The 22,508-nt window shown below is 40.8% G+C and overlaps 1 protein-coding gene across 1 annotated transcript in view; it reads right to left on the bottom strand.

Annotated features, from left to right (window-relative positions):
* BLVRA (biliverdin reductase A) overlaps window positions 1–13,300 on the bottom strand; it is a 52,848-nt gene extending 39,548 nt beyond the window's left edge. The window contains exon 1 of the mRNA XM_005899415.3: window positions 13,174–13,300. The gene's annotated coding sequence lies outside the window, so the exon portion shown is untranslated. The remainder of the gene's footprint in view (window positions 1–13,173) is intronic.
* Between the last annotated feature and the right edge of the window lie 9,208 nt (window positions 13,301–22,508).

Here is a 22,508-nt window from a genome sequence, read left to right as displayed (position 1 = left end):
AGACACAGAAAACAAACTTATAGTTACCAAAGGGGAAAGAGGGTGAGGGATAAATTAGCAGTTTGGGATTAACATATACACACTCCTATATATGAAACAGATAAATAAAGATGTACTGTATAGCATAGAGAACTATATTCAATATTTTGTAATAACCATTGCTTTCTGTCTCTAGACCCCAAACCACATTCAGGAGAAATCAGTAAATTGCCCTGAGTCCTTTGTCCTTTTTTTTATCTCTTTATTTTATATTGAAATATAGCTGATTAAAAGTTGTGATGGTTTCAGGTGGACACCAAAGGGTGAATCCTTTGTTCTTGTAGAAATACTATTGCTTGCCTTCCCTTTCTAATAAGAACTTCCAGAAAAGCTTTCCTCTAAAAAGTCTATAAAACATATGAACTTTACTGCTTTCCCACAGGATCTGGGGAAAGCAAAACAAAACAGAAACAATTTGCAGAGCTACACATACATGAGAAAGACCCCCACCTGGAAGTCCTACCACCCTAGGTACCAGCAGTCTACCACCAAGGATGAACTGTATTATCATTTAGAAAGCACATTCAGCAGGAGTATCATGGACAGATTCTTTCCATTCTCCTCCTCCTCCAAGTCTCAACTTCCTTTGTAATAAGATGGCACAGTTGGGGGAGGCAGCAACTCCAGGCCACCTTTTAACACCTGCCCTGCCCATTTTCCCCACTGTCCTGCCAAGACCATTACAGTATGAACAGAACCCAAGGAGGACTTTATTCTATATTTTAACATATTCTAAAAGACCTAGGACCTAACCCTATAACAAGAAGATTTACTTTATTTTTTTGTTCTCTTTTATTTTTCTTGGAGCATAGTTGATCTACGTTGTTGTGTTAGTTTCAGGGGTACAGCAAAGTGTATCAGTTATAGACATACAGATACGCATTCTTTTTCAGATTCTTTACCCTTGTACATTATTACAGAATATTGAGGAGAGTTCCCTGTGCTATACAATAGGTCCTTGTTGTTATCTATCTTATAGTAGTGAGTGTATGTTACGTATGTTAATCCCAGACTCCTAATTTATCCCTTCCCCCCAACATTTTCCCTTTGGTAATTGTAAGTTTGTTTTAGAAACTTGTGAGTCTGTGTCTGTTTTATAAATAAGTTTATTTGTATCCTTTTTAATATGAAAGATGAGATGGTTCGATGGTATCACTGACTCAGTTGACATAAGTTTTGAGCAAACTCCAGGAGATGGAGGAAGACAGGTAAGCCTGGTGTGCTGCAATCCACGGGGTCGCAGAGTCAGACAACTTAGTGACTGAACAGCAACATCCTTTTAAAATTAGATTACACATGAGTGATACCATATTATATTTCTCTTTCTCTGACTTACTTCACTTAGTATCATAATCTCTAGGTCCACTCATGTTGCTGCAAATGGCACTATTTTGTTCTTTTTTATGGTTGAGTAATATTCCATTGGATATATGTACCACATCTTTTTTATCCTTTCCCCTGTTTAGGCTGCTTCTATATCTTAGCTATTGTAAATAGTGCTGCAAAAATCACTGGGGTGCAAGATTTACTTTTGTTTGATTTTTATTTCAAGGGTTTAATATTTTAAGAATATTGAAAACATTTTAATATTTAAAAGCTTAAAGGCTTTAAGTTTCTGACTTTTAGCATTACGTTTAGAAAGACTTATATATACATTTTTTCTTTTAGATTTTTAACTTTTTCCCCCTTTATTTACATGTTTCAGTTCAGTTCACTCAGTTGTGTCCGACACTTTGCGACCCCATGAATCGCAGCACTCCAGGCCTCCCTGTCCATCACCAACTCCCGGAGTTCACTCAGACTCACGTCCATTGAGTCAGTAATGCCATCCAGCCATCTCATCCTCTGTTGTCCCCTTCTCCTCCTGCCCCAATCCCTCCCAGCATCAGAGTCTTTTCCAATGAGTCAACTCTTTACATGAGGTGGCCAAAGTACTGGAGTTCCAGCTTTAGCATCATTCCTTCCAAAGAAATCCCAGGGCTGATCTCCTTCAGAATGGACTGGTTGGATCTCCTTGCAGTCCAAGGGACTCTCAAGAGTCTTTTCCAACACCACAGAGGGTTTTAATCAATCTAAGTTGTTTGGTATATAGCATAAGAGAAGACTACTGTAATCTCCCCAAATAGGTAAATTGTTCTCATATCATTTATTCTCATAAATTTATTTATTCTCATAAAGATTCATTCTTTCCCCCAGTGGCTCATATTTAAATTCTTATGAATATGGTTATTCTTTCTTTCACATCATTATTGACCCCGATTTCCATACCTATAATATATTATTTATAGGACTGTGGCTTTACAACATATTCTGCTTTCTGGTAGTTCAAGTTCTCCCATTAAATTGTTCCATATTCATATCTATTCTTGCTCACTCAGACTTCTAGATTAAATTTAGAACAGCTTTGTCAAGTTAAGAAAAAAAATTCCACAGGGACTGTGCTTGTGATTGCATCAAATTGATAAATTAAATTAGGATTAATCATTCAGTCTTCCCACCCAGAAATATATGGTATGCCTCTGTAGGAGAAGCCACTTAAAGAAAACAGAAAAAGAATCTCAAATTAGTTTTTGAATTACTGCATAATTACAAATGACAGCTCAGGCTGCAGTGGTTCACTAGAAAGTTAATTGAAAAAAGTCAAGACTTTGGCATAAATAACCTGCTTAAAGCATTTTCAAGTAGGTAAGCCTCTCCTCAGATGTCCTGCAGCAGACACGCTATCCTCTGGGAAATGGGGTTACAGATCATCATACTAAGTGAAGCAAGTCAGAAAGAGAAAGACAAATGCCATATGACATCACTTATATGTGGGGTCTAAAATATGACACAAAATATGAACTTATCAATTAAACAGAAACAGACTCACAGACACAGAGAACAGACGTATGGTTGCCATGAGGGAGAGGCGGCAGGGAGAGATGGATTCGGAGTTTGGAAAAAGCAGATGCAAGGTATTATATATAATGGATAAACAACAAGTTCCTCCTGTATAGCACAGGGAACTATATTCAACATCCTGTGATAAACCATAAAGGAAAAGAATATGAAATAGAATGTATATGTATGTATAACTAAATTACTTTGCCCTAGAGTAGAAGTTAGCAAAATATTATAAATCAACTATATTTAAAAAAAAATAAATTTTTTAAAACAAAGGCCAGTTTTAGACCTGGCTTGGGTATCCAATAGTTGTGTGATTGAGGCCAGGGCACATGGTCTCTGAGCACCTTGAAAAAGGGGAGCAGATGAGTGTAAATGAACTTAGATGACCCCTAACATACTCTTTCAGTGCTGACATGCCATAAATTCTAACTCACTTCTATTTTTTGTTTCTTCTTTGGTTTAGCTTTCTTCATGTTTGGCTTGGTTACCTGGAGGTTATTAGCGTCTCTTGGGTTCACTTAGGGCTTCCCTTGTGGTTCAGCTGGTAAAGAATCTGCCTGCAATGCAGGAGACTTGGGTTTGATCCCTGGGTTGGGAAGATCCCCTGGAGAAGGGGAAGGCTACTCCAGTATTCTGGCCTGGAGAATTCCATGGACTGTATACTCCATGGGATCGCAAAAAGTTGGACACGACTGAGTGAGTTCACTTAGGGGCAGACAGACACAAGTAATCGAGGAAAAAGCTCAGGTTATCAGATCTAGGGAGGCTGCTGCCCAGCTGCCCTGAGTCCCAGTCACTCAGCAGGTAAAGCATTCCTCAGCACTCTGTCTGAACATATGTCACTGTCCTTCCCCTCCCAACTTTCAAAGCTCCTCCCACCTGCTCCTGCTTAGTGACCCCATGGACTGCAGCCCACCAGGCTCCTCCATCCATGGGATTTTCCTGCTCCATGACCCTCCTATTCCTCCTACTGGCCATTTCAAAACCTTCTGCCTTTCACCAAGAGTGATCTTGATATTTAATTCAGTTCAGTTCAGTTGATCAGTCGTGTCCCACTCTTTACGACCCCATGGACTGCAGCATGCCAGGCCTCCCTGTCTGTCGCCAACTCCCGGAGTTTACTCAAACTCATGTTCATTGAGTCAGTGATGCCATCCAGCCATCTCATCCTCTGTCATCCCCTTCTCCTCCTGCCTTCAATCTTTCCCAGCATCAGGGTCTTTTCAAATGAGTCAGCTCTTTGCATCAGGTGGCCAAAGTACTGAAGTTTCAGCTTCAGCATCAGTCCTTCCAATGAATATTCAGGACTGATTTCCTTTAGGATGGACTGGTTGGATCTCCTTGCAGTCCAAAGGACTCTCAAGAGTCTTCTCCAACACCACGGTTCAAAAGCATCAATTCTTCAGTGCTCAGCTTTCTTTATAGTCCAACTCTCACATCCATAGATGACTACTGGAAAAACCATAGCTTTGACTAGACAGACCTTGATATAACAGGAGAGAAATGTTGTATCAGGAGTCAAAGCATGCTTACTAAGAATGTGTTTAAACTTACAAGGGTATATCCATCCTTTAAAAGAGCAGCTTATTCACTCAAATAATTGCAAGCAATACAATCTGAGTGTAACTCAATTTTAAAGGTGGGTTGAGAGAAGGACATTCTGGGGCCCATACATGCTGTTAGGCACTGATACCCAAGAAAGTCCAGGTCAAAACCTTGGTCCCCTATTGCTGAGATTAGTTCTTCCTGGCCAAGTGCTTTTGGAAACCATGAACTTCTGGAACATCTGAGCACAGCACAAACGACAAGTGTGTTGGGGCTGGGACAAAGGAATATAAATCTTCCACCTGGGAAGAATCTGTGTAATTCTGGTTTCTAACTATTTATTTATATCTAAAATTGCTTACTCCTTGGAAGGAAAGTTATGACCAACCTAGGTAGCATATTCAAAAGCAGAGACATTACTTTGCCAACAAAGGTTCGTCTAGTCAAGGCTGTGGTTTTTCCTGTGTTCATGTATGGATGTGAGAGTTGGACTATGAAGAAGGCTGAGCACCGAAGAATTGATGCTTTTGAACTGTGGTGTTGGAGAAGACTCTTGAGAGTCCCTTGGACTGCAAGGAGATCCAACCAGTCCATTCTGAAGGAGATCAGCCCTGGGATTTCTTTGGCAGGAATGATGCTAAAGCTGAAACTCCAGTACTTTGGCCACCTCATGCGAAGAGTTGACTCCTTGGAAAAGACTCTGATGCTGGGAGGGATTGGGGGCAGGAGGAGAAGGGGACGACAGAGGATGAGATGGCTGGATGGCATCACTGACTCGATGGACGTGAGTCTGAGTGAACTCCGGGAGTTGGTGATGGACAGGGAGGCCTGGTGTGCTGCGATTCATGGGGTCGCAAAGAGTCGGACACGACTGAGCGACTGAACTGAACTGAAAATTTATTATTATTTGGCTGCGTCAGGTCTTAGTTGCAGCATGTAGGATCTTTGACGAATCATGCAGGGTCTTTCATTGTGGTACACTCACTCCCTGGTTGTGGCGCATGGGCTCAGTAGTTGCAGCACTCGGGGCTTAACTGCTCCGGGACACGTGGGATCTTTGTTCCCTGACCAGGGATCAAACCCACATCCTTTGCATTGCAAGGTGGATTCTTAACCACTGGACTACTAAGGAAGCCCCTGGTTTCTAGCACTTTAAAATCTCAATAATTATGCTCTTCAGGATTGTTAGAGGGAATGTGTTTTCTTTCCCCTTAGCAGATCAATTAAGACTTTCACAAGCAAAATTTCACAACGTGTTATATGTCTCCTCGATGATAAATCATATTATGCTCTCCAACTGAGCATATGTTTTTCTGCTATTTTGTGTCTGTTCTGTTTTCCTATGTTGCTTTTTTCCAGCTTTCTAGAGATATCACTAACAGATTACATCCTTGATCCACGTATATATTTCTCATGCAGTTTTTTTAAAGGCACTGCAAATTCTCAGATTTCAGATGAGAAAATTTAAGGCCCCCTTCCAAACTCTGAAGTATTATGACATGGTTTCTGTGATGATAAAAAAGTAAAAGTAAACAGTTAAGCTATAAGAACAATCATTCTGTATAAGACATATAGAAAATATCAAACTATTCAGGCACAAGCAAAGATACGTTTTAGTACACCAAACAACACAACTGAGTTGGCATATGGAGGATTAAAAAGCTTAAAGAAATCCTGCAATAAAGTTGACCGAGATGACGACATAGAAGGCTCCTGGCTCCCCTCCTGCTATGGACACACTGATACACAGCTACAGTGGGAGCAGTCCTTTCTGAAAGAGATCCAGAAACTAGCTCAGTGACTCCTACACATCTGGTGAATAAGCAAATATTCACATCAAAACAGGTAAGAAAGGCTGAGTCAAATGACAAGGTCCTGCTGTATAGCACAGGGAATTCTATTCAATATCCTGTGATAAACCACATGGAAAAGAACATATAAAAAAGGAATGTATACGTGTGTATGATCGAATCACTTTGCTGAATAGCAGAAATTAACACAATATTGTAAATCAACTAAATTTCAATTTTAAAAAAGATCTTTACAATGAACACTACAAGGGAATTCCCTGGCGGTCCAATAGTTAGGACTCTGTGCTTCCACTGCCGATGGCCCGGATTTAATTCCTAGTCAGGGAACTAAGATCCCACAAGTCACATGGCATGGCCAAAAAAAAGAAAAAAAACTATAAGACATTAATGAAAAGAATGGAAAAAGACATGAAAAAATGAAAAAAGATATTCTGTGCTCATGGATTTAAAGGATTAATATTATTTATGTCCATACTACCCAAAGTGATCTACAGATTCAATGCAATCCTTATTAAAACTCCAATGGCATTCATCACAGAAACAGAAAAGCAACCCTAAATTTTGTATGGAACCACCTAAGATCTGAAACTGTAAATCTCCTGGAAGAATACACAAGGGGTAAGTAAACTCCTTAACTTTGGTCTTGGCAATGATTTTTTGGATTTGACACCAAAAGCAAAGACAACAAAAGCAAAAATAAATAAGACAGACTACAAGAAACTAAAAAGCTTCTGCAAGGCAAAGGAGGCCATGGAATGGGAGAATATCTCTGCAAATCACGTATCTAATAAGGGGTTAATAACCAAAATATATGAGGAACTCCTACAACTCAATGGCAAAAAACCCCAAATGGTCCAATTTAAAACTGGGCAGAGAAACTTAGTAAGCATTCTTCCAAAGACATACAAATGGTCAAGAGGTACACAAAAGGCTTTCAGCATTCAACATCATTAATCATCAGGGAAATCAAAAAGAGAAATTATCTCACTAGTTAGTTTGGCCATCATCAAAAAGAAAAGAGAGAACAAATACTAGTGAGGATGTAGGAAAAAGTGAAAGCTTGTGTACTGTTAATGGGAATATAAACTGGTACAGCCACTACGGAAAACAATATGGAGATACCTCAAGAAATTAAGAATAGTACCACTGTGTAAAGAAGGCTGAGCGCCGAAGAATTGATGCTTTTGAACTGTGGTGTTGGAGAAGACTCTTGAGAGTCCCTTGGACTGCAAGGAGATCCAACCAGTCCATTCTGAAGGAGATCAGCCCTGGGATTTCTTTGGAAGGAATGATGCTGAAGCTGAAACTCCAGTACTTTGGCCACCTCATGCGAAGAGTTGACTCATTGGAAAAGACTCTGATGCTGGGAGGGATTGGGGGCAGGAGGAGAAGGGGACGACAGAGGATGAGATGGCTGGATGGCATCACTGACTCGATGGACGTGAGTCTGGGTGAACTCCGGGAGTTGGTGATGGACAGGGAGGCCTGGCGTGCTGCAATTCATGGGGTCGCAAAGAGTCAGACATGACTGAGCGACTGATCTGATCTGATCTGATGATCCAGCAATCCCACTTCTGGGTATACATCCAAAGGAAACAAAATGATTATCTCAAAGAGATATATATGTACTCCCATGTTCACTGCAGCATTATTTACAACAGCCAAGACCTAACTGCAGACAATGAAAGAATAAAACTGTGATTCATATAGAGTCAGCCCTGCATACCTAAGGATGTGTAATGCACAGATAAGGAAACTGACTATATTCATTATATTGCACCATTTTATACAAGGGACTTGAGGACCCAAGATTTTGGTATCCACAGGGGCTCCTGGAGCCAATGCCCTACAGAGAGTGAGGGACAACTCTATATGGAATATTATTCAGCCTTAAAAAGGGAAGAAAATATTGTTATTTGTGACAACATAGGTGAACTCAGACAGCATCATGCTAAGTGAAATAAGCCAGGCAGAGAAAGACAACTAATGCATGGTATCACTTATAAGTGATTCCATCACTTAATGCATGGAATCTATTAGAAAACTGGTACCCAGTGTAGGGGAAATAGGGAGAGATAGGTAAAAAGGCACAAATTTTTAGCTACAACATGAATAAGGTCTGAGGATCTAATGTAAAACACGGTAACTACAGTTGATAACAGTCATGTATGATTGAAATTTGCCAAGAGCAGAACCTAAATGTTCTCACCAAAACCAGTAAATGTGTATTAGTTCACTCCATGGAGAGAATACTTTCATAATGTTATCTGTATATCAAATCATCACACTATATACACTTTAAGTATCTTAGAATGTTTTTGTCAATTATACCTCAATAAAGCTGAAAAAAAAAAAAATCCTGCCTTAGCTAAAACAACATGACTTGACATTACCACTTAAAACAGCCAGAGATCAAAAGCAGCAGTGGCTACATGTGTTTGTGTTTTCTTTTTCAAAAACATTTTTGCCTATCGCCTTTTACTCCCACAGCAGCCCTTCAGAAGTTAGAGCCCTCAAATTTTCATTCTGCACAGACAGGAAGACTTTAAATCACTTGCTGCTGGTGGTTCTCCATCTGCCCTCCTCCTCCCGCCTCAGGAACTGGCTGACCTCCCTATGTTGCGTCTCCTGCCTGCTTTACCCTCCACCTTCCACTTGGCACTGGCCAGAGAGGGAGATCAGACGAGGGGAAAGGTGTAACACAGAACAAATCTGACTCCCTGCTTGGTCACTCTGGATCCTACCTCTTTGCAAAACAATGTTGCCTCTAGCCTGAAATATGCAAGGCAGCACATTCTCAAGGCTTTGCCTCCCAGGCTTGCTCTTTCAAGGCCTAACAGTTTTCATTTATATAAAGATAAAAAGTTGCACAACAGAGGATCACACTGGTCCTGTTGGAGGTTGACAGCAGACCTACAGGGACAGCTGCAAGAGCAAAGGATTATCACATCCCCTTCCTGGTCTGGTCCGCACCAAGACTTCCGCAACAACTAGCTATACCCTTGCCCCCTTTGAAGCCTGAATTCTAACTCAGGGGTAAGATGGTTCCTTGGGACACTAGGTTACCATCTTCTCTGTCTGCTGGGTTTCCAAAAAAAGTCACAATACTTTGCCCCAACACCTCGACTCTTGATTGAGTAGCCAGTCATGTGGCTGAGCAGTACGGGGTTTGGACAAAAGGAGAGGCTGGTGAACTTATCCCCGACTTGTCCTGTCCCACCAAGCTGGTGGTCCAGCAGTGGCTGACTTCTGCCAAGGCCCCCCTGCAGCCCTGGAGGGCGAGCCCTCCTTGGGAGCTCCACCCCCACACTCACCTCCAAGCTCTGGAACCACAGTCCCTTCCCTGCCCCTTCAGACCGGGGTGGAGATGGCACCCCACCAACCCTCTTACCTGGGTGCCTCACTGTCATTTGTTGGTTCCGCGAAACCTACCCCCTCTTTTATAGAGTCCCTTCAAAAATGTCTTGCATTTTTGTGTTTTTTTTTTCCTGTTTCCATTCTAACCAATATACTTGCCCACCAAAATCTCACCGTAAATGAATGGTACAGCCAGGACTAAACAGCTTCCTTGGCTTAAACTATGCCTCTCTTTCCATCTTAGTCTTTCTTCTAAGCGCAAACTGGAATATGAACCTCTCTAGAGCATACCATGAATAATATGGCAATTTCCGCTAACCCAATGGTCTTAATCAACATTTCTGATTGTTAGAACGAGAAGTGGGAAGTGAGCCAGCGTGCTGCTAACCATCTTCTAATGCACGGGACAGCCTCCCACAACAAAGAGTTATCCAGCCCCAAATATCAACAGTTCCGAGGTTGATTACTCCTCCTGCAGAATGCCCACAGCTGCGACTTTCCTCCTCTCTAAAATGCTCTCAGATGCCTATAACCACTGCTCTCAAGCCAGGCCACTGGCAGAAGTATGTTGAGTCCTGCCCCAGGTCCCAGGTGCCTTGCACCAATGCCCCAGAAGTGGAGCCCAGAACCCAAGTCACCTCCAAAGCTGATTGAGCCCTTTTGTAACTGTTGCCCAAAGCCCCTGATATCACTGACAAGCTTCCTGACTCCCAATTAGGCAAAGATGCCCACTCCTGTAAACACACTATAGCGTCCCAATCAATGATCTAACACCAACCTTTCAGCAGGAATTTTTTTCGTCTTGAGGCTATAAAAATTGGCTATTAACTCATGAAAATTGTTGGCTTTCCCTGGTCTGTCAGGAGGTCAGCCCACTGTGCTCACATTATCTCTGCCCACATTATCTCTGCTCTTTGCTCTTAATAAACTCATTTCCTTCTGAAATGCTCTATGTCTGGAAATTCTTTTCCAACCTGTGCTCACACTGACTCAACAAAGAATGGGGGAAGGATTGGGGAGACAGTGACCTTCTCAGACAGGGCCGGGTGCTGGCCTGAGAGGTCCAAGAGTTAAGGTAAAAATGACCTTTACCCCTAGGCTGAATTTTCCTTTCTTGAAGGGAGCTGATACTTTGGGGCCTACCAAGGAAAATAAAATGACTACATGGGGCAAACGTCGGGAAAAATACACATCAAAATATTAATTGTAAATATGTCTCTGAGTGGTAGAATTTTTAGTGGTTTCTTTGTGGTTATCTAGATATTTTAAATTTTGCGGGACTTCCCTGGTGGTCCAGTGGTTAAGAATCCACCTTTCAATGCATGGGATGTAGGTTCGATCCCTGGTCAGGGAACCAAGATTCCACATGCCACGTTGCAACTAAGCAACGAAGACCCAGCACAGTCCAAAAAAGTTAATAAAATAAATTTTGCTAAAATAAATAAAAATAAAATTTGCTATAAAGGTTAGTTAACATTTGTATAATTATTTAAAACTCTAAAAAGAAGCTATTATGCCATATTCACTGATTCCATCCCTCCCAACCCCAGTTCCTTGAGTGCATAGAATTTGACATGGCAATATATCAGGGTACTTTAATAATGAAAACCAGAAAATTGTCTTTACTGCCAATTATAAGGAATGACTCTACTTCCTTCAAGGTCATTCATATTTGAGAATGAATGAATGAATGAAGTATTCTTTACTTTCAAATGATATGTACTTATGCAACTGACCAAGTTTACTTTCCTAGAGGCAAATTTGAGACTCAGCACAAAAGCAATATACACCTGCGCTGTCCTATATGGTAGCCACTGTAGGCTAATTTGTTTCTGTCATGTCTCTCTGCAACCCCATGGACTATAGCCCACCAAGCTCCTCTGTCCATGAGATTCTCCAGGCAAGCACACTGGAGTGGGTTGCCATTTCTTTCTCCAGGGAATCTTCCTGACCCAGGGATCAAACCTGCATCTCCTGTGGCTCCTGCATTGCAGGCAGATTCTTTACCGCTTGAGCCATCAGGGAAGCCCCAAGGAAGCCATTAGACACACGCTATTTTTTTAAATTGAAGTATAGCAGATTTACAATGTGCCAATCTCTGCTGTACAGCAAAGTGACTCAGTTATACACATATTAAATATTCTTTTAAAAATATTCTTTTCCATTATAGCTTATCCAGGAGATTGGATATAGTTCCCTGTGATATACATTAGGACCTTGTTGTTTATCCGTTCTAAATGTAACATTTTGCATCTACCAACCCCAAACTCCCAGTCCATCCCTATCCCTTCCCCTCTCCCCCTTGGCAACCATAAGTCTGTACTCTATGTCTGTGAGTCTATTTCTGTTTTGTAGATAGGTTCATTTGTGCTATATTTTAGATTCCACATATTAGTCATATCATATGGTATTTCTCATTCTGACTTACTTCACTTAGTATGATAATCTCTAGTTGCATGCGTGTTTCTGTTTTTGTGGCTAAGTTAATACTTCACTGTTTATATGTATCTCATCTTATTTTGCCATTCATCTGTCACTGGACATTTCTCTTGTTTCCATGTTTGGCTGTTGTGAATAGTGCTGTTATGAACATCGGGGTGTGTGTTTCTTTTAGAATTATAGTTTTCTCAGGTCCAGGAGTGGGATGGCTGGATCCTATGGTAATTCTATTTTTAGTTTTTTGAGGAACCTCCATACTGTTTAACAAACAGACACACACTATTTAAATGTAAATTAATTAAATATAGAACATTTCCATTTTCACAGCAAGTTCACACTTTATTTTTTCCCCTGGACTTACTTTCTCTCTTACATTATCTTTGCTCCCCATATCTGGTTACATTTATTTTCTGCTGACTTGCTACGGCTCTACATGATTTTGTTGCAAACCACCCTAGTTCCTTTGTGGGACAATTCAGGGTATCAGTACTTCTAAACATTTGTGTCGAGATAACCCTGTGTTGCTGGGAGCTCAGCCTTAGTTTTTCTAGAGTGCACTTAAATCATGTAACCCGCAGAACAACGTCTGAAATGCTAAGAGTTTCCAGTTTCCAAAGAGGAAAGCCAAGTCAGGAGAGGTTAAGTGACCTGCGGAGGATTCATACCAAGGAGCAGAACCCCAGGCCGGCGGGACCCTGGAGTCCCAGCCGGCCGAGTTCTCACCCCCGCTGGAGATGCCGAGCACAGCCGTTCGCTCACCCTGCCGCCCCACTACGCCGCATCGCCCGAAACACTAGCTGAATACCTCTACATAAAAACCGAAACCATCACCATTTTACAAATGAAATAGGGATGAAATATTCTTAATACTCGGCCTTTGTTTATTTGACTCAGGCCCTCCCCAAGGAGCCCGGAGCGATCGCCGGCCAGCCGAGTCTCGCTTGCGCCCGCTCCCTGCCGGTCCGGGCGAGGCGGGCGGCGCCAGAGTTCTGGGCCGGTGGCTGGTCAGGCGCTGGGTCTCCCGCGCACCTCGGTTTTTAAGCTCCTTCTGGAGGGTTTCAGAAAAGCCTGACCCCAATCCCCCCGCGCGCCTTACCTGCCGCTGGGCACAAAGCTGAAGCTCTCCGAGCCACCTCCGGGCTCCGCGCCACCACCCGCCCTACGAACACTGCAGGAGCGCGGCTGGGATTGGCTGCCGAGGGACGGGGAGAGGCGGGCGGAGGGAGGAGGAGAAACCGGGCTGGGTGGGGAGTGTGTGGGGAAGGGGTCCCGCCTACGCCTCCTCCCCCGAGGGCGCAGCCCCAGCACTCTGCTAGGTTACCCGAGCCGCTGGACTGGCTGTGAACTTGTGCAGGCGGCAGTCTTCGGCCCAGCTCCTGCCCTGTCCCTTGCGCCTTGCTTGGCGGCGCCAGTGGGCCGAGGGCGTGCATCCGCAGGGGAGAGGGGAGCCCTAAGCTCGTGCTCCGGGCCGTCAGAGTGTCTGGGGCTGTGCACCGTGTGCCCCATCTCTAGTAGGGGGCATCGGAGCCCCCTCCTCTGCCCCAGTCCCGCCACGGGAACCCGATGGATCTTTTTTGGGTTAGTAGCTCCGGCCCTGGTGGAATAACCAGGGAGGAGTTTTTTTTCTCCTCCGTGTGTATATTGAAATACCTGTAACATAACATTTCGATCTTAACCATTTTTAAAGTGTATACAGTTCAGTGGTATCAAATACATTTACTTAGTTGTGCAAAAACACCACTATCCATAACTGCTTTCATCTTGTGAAACTGAAGCTCTATACCCATAAAACAATGACTCCTTGGTTATTTCTTGCCCCCAAGTCCTGGTAAGCACCATTCTACTTTCTGTGTTTATGATTTTGACTGGTGTATCTCGTATATGTGGAATCATACATTATGTATCTTTTTCTGACTGGCTTATTTCATTTAGCATAATGACCCCAAGAGTCATCCATGTTGTAACATATCACACAATGTCCTTCCTTTTTAAGACTGAACAATATTCCATTGAATGTATGTTTACATTTTGCTTATCTGTTCATCCACTGATGCACACGACTTGCTTTGTTGGGTTAGTTATTACAAATAATGCTATGAACATGGGTATACAAATATCTCTTTGAGACCCTGCTTTCAATTCTTTGGGGTATATGCCCAGAAATGGAATTGCTGGATCATAGGTGGCTCAGAGGATAAAGTGTCTGCCTACAATGCGGGAGACCCGGGTTCGATCCCTATGTCGGGAAGATCCCCTGGAGAAGGAAATGGGAACCCATTTCGGTACTCTTGCCTGGAAAATCCTATGGTCTGAGAACCCTGGTAGGCTACAGTCCATGGGTCGCAAAAAGTCGGACACGACTAAGCGACTTCATTTCATAACTTCATAGTAATTCTATCTTTAATTATTTGAGGAAACACCAGTTTTCCATAGTGACTATACCATTTTACATTTTCACCAATAATGCACAAAGTCCTAATTTCTCCATGTCGTCGCAAACACTCATATTCTGTTTGTTTGTTCGTTTCAGCAGTAGCTAGCCTAATGGATGTGAGGTGGTATCTCAATTCAGTTTTGATTTGCATTTCCCTAATGATTTGGATCTCTTCTTTGGAGAAAAATCTGTTTTGTTCATTTTGAATCAGGTTGTTTGGCTTTTGTTGTTGAGTTTTAGGAGTTCTCCATATATTCTGGGTATTAATGTTTTATCAGATATATGATTTGCAAATATTTTCTCCCATTCTATGGATTGCCTTTTTACTCTTTTTGCTTTTGATGCACAATCTGTCTTAATTTCATGAAGCCCAATTTGCCTATTTTTCTTTTTGTTACCTGTGCCTTTGGTGTCATATCCAAGAAATCATTGCTAAATCCATGTAGAAGTTTATGTCTTACATTTAGGTCCTTTATCTGTTTTTGAGTTAATTTTGTATATGTCAGGTAGGGGTCCAACTTTATTCTTTTTCATTGTGGATATCCAGTTTTTCTAGCAACATTTACTGAACAGATTGTACTTTCCCCCATTGAATGGTGTTGGCTCCCTTGTCAAAAATAATTTGACTACATTTGGGGTTTATTTTTGGATGCCCCATTCTATTCCATTGTTCAATGTCTCTGTGTTTATGCTAATACCACACATTTTTGATTAGTGTAGCTTTAAGATAAGTTTTAAAATCAGGAAATCAGGGGTGAAGTCCTCCACTTTAGCTCTTTTTCAAGATTGTTTTGGCAATTTGGGGTCCTTTGAAATTCCACATGAATTTTAGGGTGGTTTTTTCTATTTCTGCAAAAAAATTGTTGAAATTTTCATATGGATTGCTTTGAATCTATGGATTAGTTGAATTTTATTGACATTTTGACAATATTGTCTTTTACTTCATGAACATGGAATGTACATCCGTTTATTTATGTCTTCTTTAATTTCTTTCAGCATTGTTTTGTATTTTCCATTGTATGAGCCTTTCACCTCCTTACTTAATTCCTAGATATTTTATTTTGTTTGATGCTGTTATATATAGAATTGTTTTGTAATTTCTTTTCAGATAGTTCATTGTCAGTGTACAAAAGTGCAACTAATTTTTGTGCGTTGGCTTTATGACTTGCTACTTTGATGAAAATTTATTAGTTATAATAGTTTTTTTTTTTTTTCTTCCTTGATGGATTCAGGCTTTCTATATATTAGATCATATCATCTATGAACAGATGCACTTTTACTTCTTTTTTTCCAATTTGGATGACCTTTTTTTTTTTCTTACTTAATTGCACTGGCTAGAATTTCAGTATTGTATCGAATAGAAGTGGCAAAAGTGGCTATTCTTGCCTTGTTCCTTGTCTTTTGGAAAAGCTTTGAGTCTCTCACCATTGCCTATGATGTTCACTGACAGTTTTTCACATATGATTTTACTATGGTGAGGTGGTTTCATTTTACTCTAGTGTAGTGAGTGTTTTTTATCATGAAAAGGTGTTGAATTTTGTCATGCTTTTTCTACATCAATTGGAGCGATCATGTGCTTTTTCCGCTTCGTTCTATTGGTATGACTCATTATATGGATTGATTTTCATATGTTGAACCGTCCTTAGTTATTGTGAATAATCCTTCTAATATGCTGCTGAATTATATTTCCTAGTATTTTGGTGAGCATTTCTCATCAATGTTTATAGGGGATATTGATCTGTAGTTTTCCTTTTTTAGGATGTCTTTATCTGTCTTTGGTGTCAGGGTAATGGTAGCCTCATAGAATGAGGTAGGGAGTATTTCCTTCTCTTCATTTATTATTTTTTTTTCTGGAAAATTAGAGAAGGATTAGTATTCTTCTTTAAATGATACCTTCACTGTGAAGCCATCAGATCCAGGACTTTTATTTGTGGAAAGTTTTTATTACAGATTCAATCTCCTTACCAGTTGTAGCTACATTTCAAATTTTCTGTTTCTTCATGAGTTAGTCTTGGTAGGTTCTGTGTTTCTAGAGTTTGTCATTTCATGTAGGTTCTCCAATTTGTTGTTGTACAGTTGTTTATACTATTCTCTTACAATCCTTTTTATTTCTGTAGCATCAGTAGTGTCGTCACTACTTTCTTATCTGATTTTCGTAGTTTGAGTCTTCTTTGTTTTCTTAGTCCGTGTAGCCAAAGGTTTGCCAATTTTGCTGATCTTCTCAAAGAACCAACTTTTGGTGTCATTGATTTTCTCTATTGTTTTTATATTCTCATTTTCATTTATCTGTGATCTAATCTTTATTGTCTCCTCTCTTCTAGCTTTGAGTTTGTTCTTCTTTTTCAAGTTCCTTAGGTTGTTGATTTGAAATCTTTCTTATTTTTTAACGTAAGCATTTATAGCTATAAATTTTCCCCTTAGCACTGCTTTTGATAAGTCCCATAAGTTACGGTATGCCATGTTTTCATTTTTATTTATCTCTGAGTATTTGCTAACTTCTCTTATATTTTCTTCTTTGATCCATTGGGTGTTTGTATGTATATTGTTTAATTTCTACAACTTTGTGAATTTTCCAGTTTTCTTCTTGTTATTGATTTCTAATTCCATCCGTTGTGGTCAGAGAAGGTACTTTGTATGATATCTATGTTTTCAAACCTACTAAGACTTAATTTGCAGCCTAACATGTGATCTATCCTGAAAAATGTCCAAGGTGCATTTGAGAAGAAGGTGTAGTCCATTGTAGAGTGCTCTGTGTATGTCTGTTAGATCAGTTGGTTTACTGTATTAAGTCTTCTATTTCCTTTCTTATATTCTGTCTTTTTTTTTTTTTAGCCATTATTATGAGTGGGGCATTGAAGTCTTCAACTACTATTGTAGAACTATTTCTTCTTTCAATTTTGTCAATTTTTGCTTCATATATTTTGATGTTCTATATTAAAGTGTGTATATGTCTATACTTATTAAATCTTCTTTCTTGAGTGAATCTTTTATGAATATATAATGTGCTTGTCACATAATCTTTTTGGCTTTAAAGTCGATTTTGTCTGGTATTATTATAGCCATATTTGCTCTCTTTGGGTTACTGTTTTCACGGATTATCTTTTCCCATCCTTTCTCTTTCACCATGTTGTGTCTTTGGATCTCAAGTGCATCTCTTACAGACAGCATAGAGTTGCATCATGTGTTTTATTTATTCTGCCAGGATGAGTCTTTTGACTGGAGAGTTTGATCTATTTACATTTAAAGCAATTACTGATAGCAAAGCTCTTCTGTCACATGCTAGTTGTTTTCTATATACCTTTTTTGTCTCTCATTTCCTGCATTACTATCTTCTTATGTGTTTAGTTGATAGTAAAATGATTACATTTCTATCTCATTTCCTTTTGTGTATATTCTATAGCTATTTTCTTTGTGGCCACCAAAGAAGATTATATTTAACATCCTAAAGTTATAGCATTATAATTTTAATTTACTCTAGCTTCACTTCAATAACATGCAAAAACTCTGTTCCTTTATAGTTCTTTCCCCACCTCCTTTGGCTGTTGATGTTGCACATTTACATCTTACACATTGTGTGCCCCAAAACATAAACGAATAATTATTTTAAATCATGTAGAAAACAAAAAGTGCAGTTACAAACCATTGTTGCAATGATATAGCTTTTATAATTGCTCATGTACCTTTACTGAAACCCTGATTTCTCCATACAGTTTCGGGTTACTATTGAGTGTCCTCATTTCACCTTGCAGGAGTCCCTTGAGCATTTCTTGCGGGGCAGATCTAATGGTTACAAACTCCCTCAATTTTTGTTTATCTGGGATTATCTTAATTTTCCCCTCAACTTTGAAGGACAGTTTTGCCACATTTAGGATTCTTATTGATATGCTTTCCTTTTAGCACTTTGGATATATCAGCCCACTTCTGGCCTCCAAGTTTTCGGAAGAGAAATTTGCTGATAATCTTTTTGAGTATACTTGTATGTGATGATTTTCTCCTCTCTCTGCTTCTTTTAAGATCATTTCTTTGGCTTTTGTAAGTTTGACTATATGTATCTTGGTATGGATATGTGAGTTCATCTTATTTGGAGTTGGTCAAATTTATTGGATGTTTATGTTCATGTATTTGACCACGTTTGGGCATGTTTTGGTCACTGTTTCTGCAAATATTCTCTTTGCCCCCTTCTGTTCTTCTTGGTCTCTCAGGCATATTGTTCTGCTTGATGTCCCGTAGGTCCCTTAGGCTATGTTCATTTTTCATTTATTTTCGTTCTGTTCCTCATAGTTGATAACTTTAATTGTCCTATTAAGTTACTGATTGTTTCTTCAGTCTGCTCAAATCTGCCTTTGAATCCCTCTTGTTGATTTTTCATTTCAGTTACTGTACTTTTCAATTCCAGAATTTCTTTTCTACTTCATCTTAGGCTTTCTATGTATTTCCATTTTGCTCACACATTGTTTTCTTGACATTTCCCACATATCTCTCTAGTTCTTTGAGCATCTGTCAGACAGTTGTTTTAAAGATTTGTCTAGTATATCTGCCATTAGATCTTTTTCAGGGACAGTTTCTGTTCATTTCTTTTCTTTGAATGGGCTATACTTTCTCTGTATGCTTTGTGATTTTTGTGTGTGTGTGTGTGTGTGTGTGTAACACTGATCATTTGAATCTAATAATGTGGTAATGCTGGAAATCAGATCTTCCCTTTCCCCAGGGTCTACTGATTTCTGTTGTTTTTGTTTTTATTGATTGTTGTAGGTTACTTGTGTGATGAGGATCAGCCTAATATGTACATTTGAGGTTTTCTCTGGTCTTTTGTGAGACTTTTCCTGGGTATGTGTGGTCACTTTCCAATTCCCCCCTTACATACAGTTGTTTTTTATGTCCTAGTCTTTAATGTCCCCCCAAAGGGGGAAAAAGCAAACGAGGAAGGGGAGGTGGGGAGGGAAGGGCCCTTTTAATCCTCTGTAGGTCACTTCAGTTGGGGAGGAAGGATTTGCACCAATGAAGGGAGGTGCAATTGTGGCTGTCCCCCTCTTTGATTGCACCTCTGTGATCATGAGTAGTAATCTGTGCTCAGAGGCAGATATTCAGAGGACAGGCTCCTGCCTCCCCCAAGCTCTATATAAGCCATTCCAGGAGCGTGTGCACAGCTGTCTGCCATGCAGCTGGGGATGGAGGATGGGGAGCTGCTGCTGTGCTAACAGTTGAAATTGGCTGAAATTAACCACAATTTGCTGTCCAAATCTTCCCCTGGAAGTTGAAAGCCTTCAGCAGACTCCAGAGTTCCAAAATAATTACCTCGGACAGATTCTGACCGTTCAGTTGTTGTCTGGATAGGCAGACAGATTCTTGATGTGTCCTATTCTTTCCATAATCAGGACTGTGACCTGTAGGTTGACTAGCATTTCCCTCGACAAACAGTTTTCACACTTTACTCTGTGTTGTGTCTGACTCTTTGCAACCCCATGGCCCGTAGCCCGCCAGGCTTCTCTGTCCATGGGATTATCGAGGCAAGAATACTGGAGTGGGTCGTCATGCCCTCCTCCAGGGAATCTTTCTGACCCAGAGATCAAACCCACCCACACTTTATCCTTTGACCTGACAAACCTGCTTAACCAAGTGAGAAGAGAGAAAACAAGTCTTTATCTTGCATTTAAATTCCCCTGTCTCCTAAGCGCCATACTCTTCTCTTTCACAGTCCACTTAATATTTCTCCTTGGATGTCTGAAATACATTTCCATCTTAACACGCACAGATCTGTGCCCCTGATTTTCCCTCTTCCCATACTTTACCAACTCCATCCTTCCAGCTGTTCGGGCCAAAAACTTAATGTTACCTTTGACTTATCTTTCTCTCACATCCCACATCTGTGGGCCAGGAAACTGTTGGGTGGACCCTCCTAGCATATACAGTCTGACTACTTCTTACCATATCTCATTCATCTCCGACCTGAGTCACTGAAGTCTTCTTCCTGGCTTTCCTGCAGTTTATCCTCACACAGTAGCCAGAATGACCTTGAAAAAAATAAAAGATTACATACCTCCTCTTCCCAAATCTTCCAGTGGTTTCCCATTTAATTCAGAGTAAAAGCCAAACCCCTCAGTACCCTAGAGGATCCTTTCCTAGTGCTTCAGTGACCTCAAACACTACAACCCTCTTTGGCTAATTCAGTTACTCTGGCCTTCTTACCATTCCTTGAAAAGGCAGGCAGGCTTCTGCCATAGGGCCTTTACATTGGGTTGTCCAGATCTGGAATGCATGACTAATTCCCATTTCCTGATCTTTGCTTAAATTCTATCTCAGTGAGAACTATCCCTACCACCTCACTCAAAATTATCATCTCCCTGCTCCTAATTCCTTAATTTGCTTATTTCTTCTCATAACATTTATCATCTTCTAATATACTCGATTATTTATTTATTTATTCTGCTTATTGTTTATTATCTGTCTCTTCCATTCATCTACTCCTACTCTTGCTTCTTGGGCCATTGATATGCCCTTTCTTGGGGAAAAAAAAAAAAAAAAGTTAACTGCCATGAGAAGGGTGCTTCACAGGCAAGGTCTAGATCATAAGCCAAAACTCTGGAGTCTGAATGTAAGATAATTTTAAATAAACTGCATGGAGAAGAGGTGGTTCCCCATAAGGAAATGCTGTGTTCTGCCATCAGGAGAAGAGATGCTGGCTAGGCAAAAGCCACAAGATTGTCACTTGCTGAGTCAGACTAGCTCACCCAGAGAAACTTTGGGAAAGTCTATGAAAGGGGCCACACGTGTCCTCAAGTGTAGGGTGTAAGGATGAGGCTGCTGCTGACGAAAAAAAAATGCAAAATGTGCGAGTTGCAAGTCAAATTTTATTTGAGGCAGTATGAGGACTGGGGCCTGGGAGACAGCACCTCAGATAGCTCTGAGAAACTGCTCCAAAGAGGTAGAGGGCAGGGAGGACAGTGTATATGTGATTCTGGTAAAGGGGGAGTACACTTGCAATCAAGCACATATTTTTTTGTAGAAAATTTCTGCTGATCTTGGGAAACTTCTTCTAGTCACAAGAAACAATTGTTACACATGAAGGATTTTAGTGCTTTTCTAGATATGAGGAGATATAAGAATTGGGCTCATAAAATCAGCTCCCACGAATATCTGTTTGAGGACCTGCCCTGCCAGTTTTCCCAGAACACAGAGTGCCTCGTTTCTGCTCTCCATTCTGGACTCCTTCAGGGAGTGTTGGAGGTTAGCAGCTGCAGCAGCACATGATTTAATCCTGGTAGAGGTGGATGGCAAGTGCCCGAGGCAAGTGCCAATTGTAGTTGATACTGCCAAAGCCCTTTCTTGTAGTAATGTGTCATGAATGTGCTGTTTATCTTAATCCTTGTGTAGTTTGATTTAATGTTCATTTTCTACTTTTATGAGAACTTCCCATTATAAAAAGTAACCTTCTCCAACCTGAAGGCGTTTGTGGAGGTTGGAGGTGGGGAACAGTAACAGGCTGCCTCGGGCCACAAGTAGCAGGAAGCCCGCATTCAGACGGCAGTAAACAAGAGGCTGTGTTAGGGCTCCACCTCCATTTCTCTGATACTCTGTTTGCTCTTCCCCCCTCCCCCTACGAGTGACAGATTTTGTATAGATTTTGATTAAGAAATCAAGATACACTAGATGTGAAATTCTAGGACCAGATCTCCAAGGAGATAAGAAGGAATCAAAGGGGAGGGATGATTTGGTAATGAAATCTCTGATCAGTTCTTGCTGTGCTGTGAATTCCCCTTCTCCCCATTTGAGGAAAACTGCAGCCAGCATCATTCCTCCAGGCTTCCAGAAGACCACTTGGAGAACTTGATAAGTATACTTGAAGAACCCTCTGGACTGTCATCTACTCTCAGCTGGGAAAGACACGCTGCAGCCGGCTGGGGAAGCAGAGCCAGCAGTGTGCTGCTTGGCTGGCACTGGTCAGCGTGCATAGAGGGTCCATTTATAGGATGCATTTGTGCTTCCCATGGTTAGGTGTA

This window comes from Bos mutus, chromosome 4 (genome assembly GCF_027580195.1).
Source record: "Bos mutus isolate GX-2022 chromosome 4, NWIPB_WYAK_1.1, whole genome shotgun sequence".
In the NCBI taxonomy this organism is placed as follows: domain Eukaryota; kingdom Metazoa; phylum Chordata; class Mammalia; order Artiodactyla; family Bovidae; genus Bos; species Bos mutus.
Note: the sequence above shows the minus strand (reverse complement) of the source record. Positions and strands in the feature narration are given on the sequence as shown.